Raw genomic sequence first — 9,961 nt, forward strand, 5'->3', positions numbered from 1 at the left:
TTTTTAACCTTTTAAATCGTAAGAGTACTATTGATTTATTTCTGAGTTTCATTTCTATCTTAAATCTAGGTACTCAATTTCTAGTTCAGATGAGTGATCAATAGGTGGCTTTAGCAGGAGGTGCCATGAAAACTACAAAATATCGAATTGGTGTAGAAATCAAGTTTTTAATTTTTTTTAATATGAAAAATTCTTATGCACTCTATGATACAAGTGTAATTCCTTTTTCATACAATGTTTTTATGAGGGTTTTTTTTTTTTTCATTTTTAAAGAAGAGATCTGATTTCAGTAAGAAAAATGTTACTGAGGAAAGACAGACTCAGTGTAACGTTCCCACTCAGTGAAGAATTACTTGGCTTCTTACCCATGCCTTTTAAAAGGCAAGCCTTGATGTGCAATAACTGACAGTAGACAGGCAGGAAACCATTGCAGTTATCTGTCTGTGTTGTTTCACAGACTGCATTTACAGACCAAACTTGACTTTTGGTTGTGCTAGAACAGAGCTTTTTAGATCTAGCGTTGGTGTGAGTACTGTGGTGTTCGGCAAGGTTCCAGCCATGCTCATTCCTTTTATAATAGCAGATCTGCTTTATGTCACACAAGAACTGATCTAGCTCTGGGTCCTGTCTGTAATACTACAGATGTGCAGTGTGGTTTAGATTTATGCAGAATTAGTAGGACTCAATATCAAATCGTATGCTTTTCTTAGCTCTTCTGAATTTAGCAGCAAGTTCAAAGCAAATGTGTAAGCTAATGTCCTTCTAGCTGCTTGTTCCATTTGGGGTGGTAATTCAGCTGGATATGTGCCTTCAGCTGCAAACATAATCAAGGCACATGATGTAAACAAGGCCTGCCTCTGCATTTATATGCAAGTTCTTGCTGTGCTCTAAGATTTTTGTTTATGTAATTCAAAGCTAGCAGTGGTCACTTTCAAACTATTTCAGTGATATCTGAGGAGAGGTTACACACTAAATTTTTTGACTGTGTGGTTGTTGGTAAGAGACTTGAGAGCAGCATAGAATGGCAGCATTCCCTCACCTGTATGGGAAGAGAGGTGGTAGCAAAATGTGAATAAACCATTTGTCTAGTTTTGTTTTAGAAGATACAATACATATCTCCAGCAGGAGCAGAAGAAGATTTTCATTTAATCAAGAACCCGTGGCATCTGTATTTTAAAAGCAAATCTGATTTTAAGAAGTCGGATAAAACTGTATTTTCTTTTTTTTTTTTTTTTTAATGGAATAATTTGCTCTTTACCTTCAGCAATCCAGCTTCTCCATAGACAGTTTGGTCAATTGTGATCAAAAGTCAAGGATGCAAAAGCAGCAATGTTGAAAATGCAATGTAGCAATTGCCAAAAAATGCGAATAAACCAAAGTTGACAATTAATGTTCTCAATTGCAACATATTAATAAAGTAGAAATGTCCAAATGTTATTATTTATGGGGGGTTTCATTTGGAAGTCTGTTTCTGTCTTTATCTTTCAAAGAGTGTTTTTAAAGATAAGTTAAAATAACAGTGTTTTAAGCCAGAAACTAGCTCAACTAAAAAGCTACTTATTCTTACATATTTTTCAACAGGAAAAAGAAAAGGCATCCACATCTTCTCTTCAAATCAAGTCACCTGATCAATGGGTGTATATACCATCATACTGCAGTCTAATACTGCAGTTACAGATTATTTTACTATTACTATTCAAGCTGCTAATGAGTTGGCTGTAGTACACATTGCCTGTGGCAGCTTGATCTGAATGAGATATTGCATCGCTCTTCTGTTTTCAAACTGTAGGGACAGAACGTGACTTGCGCTCACCGAATTAATAAAATCAGAAGGAGTGGTTTAGCTGCTACCTGAAATTCTGGGTCTTGCTCTTATTTCACAGCCTTAGGCTTGATACTAAGGCAAGTCAACAACAAAAGGACTTGTTAAGCAGGACTGGACTCTGTTCTGCGTGGGCAATTCATGTCTTTGCTCAGAATTAATTTCTAGAGTCAGCAGACTTATAAACTGGTGTTCCTGATTCTTGGTTTTGAGATACTTCTAGGAAAGAAAAACAGATTTGTTTTTCCTGCAGCAGTGACTGTAACTCACTGAAGTTTTTGATCCCTGAAATGGAAACCTGAATTTATGTGTGTAATATTTCCGCCTTCAGACGTGTAGGGAGAAGTACCAATACACTCAGTTGCCTGGATTCCCAACTCCAAGTTGGTATCGGCTCTATACGACACCGTTCAAAGCGGGGATGACACCTTTGGTGTCCATACAGACCACTGATGTGTTTTATGGTCTCTGCAGGTACAGAGATCAGCCTCAACCTTTTGAAAAACACAAACACAGCCAGAAGTTTCAGAGACTCTTAGCCGTGGCCTAACTTTATGTATGCAAAATGAGGCAGAAGATCAAAAAATAAATGATGGTACTGAGTATATGCTTACCAACATGAGCACCTGGAAATGGAGGTACATTGTCACTTTAATAGCTATTTGAGCACAGGGGAGGGAAGGAGACAACTTCTCATGTCACTACATGTGTTTCAGGAGTTTAAAAATGCCTATGGTGTTTTCTTTCAAGGGTAGGGTTTTCGTTCCATTACAAGCAAAAAAAAAAGCTGGCAGGAAAGCTGCTGTGATGCAGGTAACTGTTTCGTAACCATTCTGATATGCTTTGAAATGTACTAATTCATATGCACTTTGGCTAATGAGCAGCTACTCATCATCATTATACAGCCTGCATTGTACAACCAAGAAAATGAATGTGTCATGTCCTCTTTTCGCCATTTGACTTCATTGATTTGCCAACATAACGTATGCTGTAGAAACTCACTTGTGTGTTTTTCTCTCTGATACTTTTGTTTCTAATAAGTGCTCTCTAATGATGGAGTTTCCTCAGCATAACACCCTTGGATCTTCGCAAATAGACTGCTGTTGAGAAATGGTTCAAATTACACCATGAAAGAAAGTAATTAGATTTTACTCCAAACATCAGCAGAAGGATGAGCAGTTAGTTTTGTGTGACTGTGCCTGTGAAAAACAAGCATGTGGTTGAAAGGAGCTAGAACGCTACGTATTTTTTTGGTTCCCAGTTGCTTCTTGAGGTCTGTATGACTTTCTTGTGCGGGGCATCTTTGTTAATGACTTTATTTAGTACAGTGTCTGTTGGCTTACTGCTGCTTGTGGTGTGGTCACCAGGTGGCTTGTGCTCTTGGCTTTGCTGAGGCAGTCCTTTCTGTCCTCCATGTCAGTTTCTGTTTTTCCCACTGGAGTTGGGGCTTAGCACTTTGTAGCTGGCTACACTTTGAGCACCAGAAGTAATATTTTGCCATTAATGGAGCACTTTGTCTAGGCTAAATCACTGCTGGAAAATTACCAGAAATGCTATGATAGTGTCATAGAATTGGCTAACCAGGCCAGGCAGAGCAATATCATAATGCTGCTCCACTGATAATTTTGGAGCAACTCTATTTCTGGTTAATTATGGAATGGCTGGTAGTAATTAGATTTAAGGTAATGTAGCCTTGGAGACTGATTACATAACAAATTATCAATGTGAAACTGAGTAACACAGAATACATTTCAAGAGAAAAGTGCCACAACTATACAACAGTGTGGTTTTGCACTGTAGTAGAAATAATTTTGTATTGTTCAGGTATCTTGTGACACTAACATGAGGTTGTTTTCTTTTCATCCAGTACTTGCATGGTACTGCTTGCTCACTTCTCCAGATATGCATACATCTTCCTAAGTCTTCTTCCACTTTTTATTTTATTCTTTTCCTGGGGTATATATGGATTGGGAGCTTTGAAACAAGAGAGACAGTAGTTTGAAAACATCACAGCTGTAATTTCTTTGACAAACCTGCTGAAATGGTTCAAAATATCACTGACTTTTCAAGATGCCACTAATTCTTTGAGATATTAAAAGAACAGTTCCATTTAGATTTTCAACAACCTTCCCTGGCCTCCAAAAAAAAGAAAACCTTTATTGGAATTCTGCATATGTGTAGGATTGGAGAGGGCACATGATTTGAAATAGGTTTCTACTTGCGTAAGCACACAGACACACCAGCTGTTTATGTTTCCTGACTTTCAGGATACATGCTCAAAGAAAATAAAGGCTAAATTAAGATCTCCACAACTAGAATGGTAACATTGAAAAATAAAAGATCTCCACTGAAGAATGGTAGTTACATGTATGTCATGAAGATTTGTAAGTAGTAGTATTTGTTAATCTTGTGAGTCTCTGTGTTCTATAGCAAAGTAGCTAAACCACTACATACAGATCTGACAAGACTTGTGTAGACTTCAGGCTTAATAGAAATGCCTGGAAAACTGATGAGTAGCCATCAATAGTGTAACATTCTTTGGTGAGTTGACCTTGGCTGGCTGCCAGCTGCCCATCCAGCTGCTATATCATTCCTCCCTTCTCAACAGGATTGTGGGAAAAAATATGGCAAAAAGCTTGTGGGTCAAGATAAAGGCAGGGAGATTACTTACCAATTACCATCACAGGCAAAACACACTCCACTTGGGGAAATAAATTTGATTTATTGCCAATTAAAGAGAGCAGGATAATGAGAAATACGAACAAATGTAAAACCACTTTCCCCCCATCCCTTCCTTCTTCCTGAGCTCAACTTGGCTCCCACTTTCTCTACCTCCTCCCCCCAAGCAGTGCAGGAGGACAGGAATGGGGATTGTGGTCAGCTCATCACATTGTCTCTGCCACTCCTTCCTCCTCACACTCTTCCCCTGCTCCAGCATGGGGACCTTCCCATGACAGACAGTCCTCCATTAACTTCTCCAATGTGATTCCTTCCCAAGAGCTGCAGGTCTTCAAGAACTGCTCCAGCATGGGACCCTTCCACAGGGTCATAGGTCCTGCCAGAAAACTTACTCCTATGTGAGCTCCTTTCTGCAGACCACAGCTCCTGCCAGGAGCCTGCTCCATTTTGGATTCCCCACAGAGTCACAGCTTCCTTCACAGTATCTCCATCCACTACAGTTTATGGTCCTCCACAGGCTTCATTGTAGATATCTGTTCCACTGTGGTCCTCCGTGGGTTCTGGAGGAACAAAACGTGTCACCATGGTCTTCATCACAATGTCTAAGAGGCATTGTTCTCATATTCATTCTTACCTGCAGCCAGGGTCATGCCCAGAATTTATTTGCAGATGCACCTATGTTTCATGATCAATTTTAGAATCAACAGATGTGTCCTTGCATAGTCCTGCATAGGGTCCTGCAAAAGCTGCCACTTGAACCAGGTGCCAGATTTCCTATCAGACATGCTGAAACAGAGGAGAGAGCTGTCAGACTGTGACTCAGATTGACTTTGGGCAAAGAAAAATTTTTTTGGGGGAAATTCCTGGCTGCATTAGGAAATTGTGGTCTGTTTTTATGATCTCTCATTTCTAGAGATGGTGCTGGCTTTGGTGCTGCTACCTTGATCTTTATTTAACAGACAGTAGAGTGAGTTCAGACCATAGGCTATGAGATGTGAGGTAAGTCCATTAGAGGTTTTTCTGGTTAATCCCTTTGCATCTCATCTCAATAATGTAATGAGAAGGACGTAATTCAGTATTCACACTCTTCAAAATGGCCACTGATGAACTGGTTACTCAGCTACTTCATAGGAACATTACCTGGATCTACCTGTCTGCTCCAACTTCATCTCATGTCCCTCTTTTTTGGTCCCTTATGCACAACTTGACTTCTCTTGCTGTCAGGACTGACTCCAAAGTTCACAAGAGAGTAGGGAGAATTGAGGAGCGGTGACTTTTGCAGTAAGTGAAGAGCAAGGAAGAATTTGCAAGCAGCTGTGCTGGGGCCTCTTTGCTGCTTGTTGTAGTAACAGCTTCCTTTTATATGTTTGTTGATTACCCTGATGCTGGCTTCCAAAAGGAGTTTGAGACACCACTTTTGCTGTGTCAGTCTACTGCTATTACCTGAGCAGACAGGTGCATTTTCTTCTTACTGGTGTGCCCCTTTGTGCAGCTGCTTTTTTGGAGACTCACATCAGCATCAGAACTTTGCTGTGAGTACCATTCCTTACGACCATACATCATGAGCCCCTCCATCAGGAAGCATCAAGCATTCAGCTGTCACTTGACTGTGACCCTAAAAAAAACAGTGTATGCTCTTCTCCATCCAAAACAGATTTTCCAGCACAAGACAATTTCTGACCTATCAACACACCTTCAAATATGTTCACTGGGACTTTGCCTTTTCCCCACTAAGCGTAGCCATGAACAAAATACTAAGTAGTTTAGATGCAAACTCAAAAGTTCTATAATGAAAGGGAGCAGGATGGAAGCTTCGTTTTTTTTGTCCTTTTTTTATACCTAGCAGCTTGACTAAATCTGTGGGCAGTACACTAAATAGGTAGCATGCTAATGGTAAGTACATTAATCCTACTAAAGCAGAGATAGGCAGTCAAGTACTTATAGCCATGGCTTGCTGTAGAATAAATGACAACTGCTGCAACAAGAACAGCCTTGGAGAAGGACTATTTTGTTGCGTTGGAAACATGGTCAGAGTCAATAGCTAGCTGGAGAGCAGAGCTGCCAGCACTTGGTGGGAGGGAGACACTGACACAAGAAACAGGAAAGAAGTATTTGTGTAGGTCCTTCTTTACCTTCAAAAGGAGCAGCAGCTAATCAAAGATCTTCAATTCACAAAGTGTTTTTCAAAAATAGGTGATTGTCTGATGTCAGGAGGAATACTCACCACCTTGTAGGTAATATGTAGCCTTAATAATTTGCTACTTCAGTGGAGGAAAAAGTGCCTCTGAGATGTTTTTTCTTTCTTTTTTTTTTTTTTTGGTGGAAGGGGAGAGGCAGGTTGTGAGATGTCTTGCATGAAATATCAGTATGATAGTCTAGGCGGAAGTGAGGGAAGATGCAGGAGGAATGGTATTTGCTTTTATCTGTCAACAGTGACATACTGACCCAGAGGTGTCTTTGCATCCTGCCTCTCAACTTTTGCAATGAGTTTCTTCTTTGACATCAAGATACATTTTTCCATGGTCTTCTCCTCAGAATGCCAAGACCAGATTAATAATTCAAATTTTTATCTTTCCACTCTTGTTAGTATGGAAGATACTATTCCCACCTGGAGTCCTGCATCGAGCTCTGGAGCCCTCAGTACAGGAAAAACATGGAGCTATTGGAGAGGGTCCAGAGGAGGCAACAAAAATGATCAGAGGGCTGGAACAGCTCTGGTGTGAGGAAAGGCTGAGAGAGCTGGGGTTGTTCAGCCCACAGAAGAGAAGGCTCTGGAGAGACCTTATAGCGGGCTTTCAGTACCTAAAGGGGGCCTACAGGAAGGCTGGAGAGGGACTTTCTACAAGGGCCTGTAGTGAGCGGACAAGGGGTAATGGCTTTAAACAGAAAGAGAGTAGATTTAGATTAGATATAAGGAAGAAATTCTTCACCATGAGGGTGGTGAGGTAGCAGAACAGGCTGCCCAGAGTAGCTGTGGATGCCCCATCCCTGCAAGTATTCAAGGTCAGGCTGGATGGGGCTTTGAGCAACCTGGTCTAGTGGAAGGTGTCCCTGCCCGTGGCAAGGGGGTTGGAACTAGATGGTCCTTAAAGTCCTTCCAAACCCAAACCGTTCTATGATTCTATGAAAGCATAGTACGTGCGAGAACTGCTCAGTCAAAAAACATAGAAGCAACTTGCAAGAGGAGTTTTTGAAAGAAACCCCACAAATAACTACTAGAAATTCTGCAAAACTGTTTCATTTTTTAAGTGTACGTTAAAAAAACAATTTCTATTTTATCAAAGTGGTTCTATCTGCTTCTATTCGACTGTGTTGTCTGACTTGGACAAAGTAGTCAGTCCAAGAATTCTAGGAAAAAAACAATGTGAGATACATTTATTCTGACTTGGAAAAGCAAATAACTAAGGAGGGTGTTAAACTACACTCAAATTATTTTAGTCTTCCTAAATAAGCTGATGGATAAATTAATATGACAAACAGTTAATTGTGAAATGATTAATGTTAAAGCAATGTGATTTTGTGAGTTTCTTACTTATTAAAGTTCATATGTGTCGTAAAGCAAAATTTAAAATGTAGATGCTACAAAAATCATGAGGATATTGAATTTCTAAGACACTTGACATATTCCCCACTACTCTCCTCCCCTACTATCCTAAAAGACTTACTGACTTAGCACCATGTTGACTGATGCAGATGATATTAGATGAATTAGAAGCTGTAATCAGCATACAAAATGTAAAAAAAAAAAGCCAAAGTTATTTCATCTTTTCAGCAAAAACCTGGGAAAATGTGTTAAACCATGTTGGAACGATTTTTAGGATGGTAGAGAACTGTTAATCAGTCAGAAAGTAGACTATGACTACTTTGTGCAAGAAGGTGGTCTCATTTCAACAAATTCTGCTTGGAAATAGCAGGAAAAAAAGTTGCCTCCGAGCAACTATCCACCCCTTTTACAAGACAGGGACAGTGCCATACCAGTTTGACCTTGGGGTAAGAATAAGTAACTAAGAGAAAGTAAGCCCAGCTGTAGCACTAGGGTCAATACAGGGAACCCATCAGCATGTTAGCCAGAGCACCAAGTTAGAAGGTTGAATATACCTTGCATATCATTGCTCCACAATTAGCCTTGTTGCCTTGATGGTGAGAGACGTACAACTGTTATGTTGAATGGGTCTGCTAAAAGGTTAAGATGTGACAATCACCACCCAGAAATCTGAAAGAGTAAAAGGGAGAGCTTTGTAACAGATGATGGCTCTTTAACCAGCCAGAAATGTTTATCATGTGACTCAAGGTCTATGGGCTGCAGGTGGACAAATTTTCTTCTAAGAATCAGGATAATTAATTAGTGTTCTGTGATGCAGATGTGAATTTTATACTGTATGAAATCTTTAAGTGAAGGCCAGTTACTTTTCAGAAAGACATGCTGTCTCTGAAATTTAATTTAAGGGCCAGAATCATGATAGAGTGCTTCTGCTGGCCATATCGAAAGAGAACAAAGTGGACTGGAGTGATGGAATGGAATGAATATTTCCATTGGAAGGGGCCTATAACAATCATCTAGTCCAACTGCCTGACAACATCAGGGCTGGCCAAAAGCTAAAACACGTTATTAAGGGCATTGTCAAAATGCTTCTTGAACACTGACAGGCTTGGGGCATCAACCACCTCTCTAGGAAGCCTATTCCAGTGTTTGACCATCCTATTTGTAAAGAAATGTTTTCCTAATGTCAAGTCTGAACTTCCCCTGATGCAGCTTTGAGATATTCCCATGTGTCCTGTCATTGGATCCCAAGGAGAAGAGATCAGCACCTCCCTCTCCAGTCCACTCCTCAGGAAGCTGCAGAGAGCAATGACGTTGCTCCTCAGCCTCTTTTTCTCCAAACCAGACAAATGTGAAGTCCTCAGCCGTTCTTCACAGGACATTCCTTCTAGCCCTTCCACCAGCTGTGTTGCTCTAGAGGCATTCAGGGACCTTCACTACCTTCTTAAATTGTGAGTCCCAGAACCACACACAGTGTTCAAGGTGAGGCCACACCAAGGTCGAATCCAGGGGACAGTCCCCTCTTCCGAGCTCTGGCTGTGCTGTGTTTGATGCCCCCAGGACGGGGTTTGCCTCTGGGCTGCCAGGGCACACACTGCTGACTCACACTGAGCTGCTGTCAGCCAGCACCCCAGGGCCCGCTCTGCAGGGCTGCTCCCTAGACGTTCTCACAATTTATACCTTTGTTCAGCAATAAGTGCAGAATCTGGCATTTGCCCTTGCTAAATTCAATGCCATTGATGATTGCTCAGTGCTCCAATCTATCTAGATTCCTCTGCAAGGCTTCTTGTCCCTCAGGAGGGTCAACAGCACCTCCCAGTTCGGTGTCATCAGCAAACTTGCTCATGGTGCATTCAACTCCTGCATCCCAGCCATTGGTAAAAATATTGAGAGATAAAAGTAGGTTCATAAATCTATTC

This window comes from Nesoenas mayeri, assembly GCF_963082525.1.
Source record: "Nesoenas mayeri genome assembly, chromosome: Z".
NCBI classification, from domain to species: Eukaryota; Metazoa; Chordata; class Aves; order Columbiformes; family Columbidae; genus Nesoenas; species Nesoenas mayeri.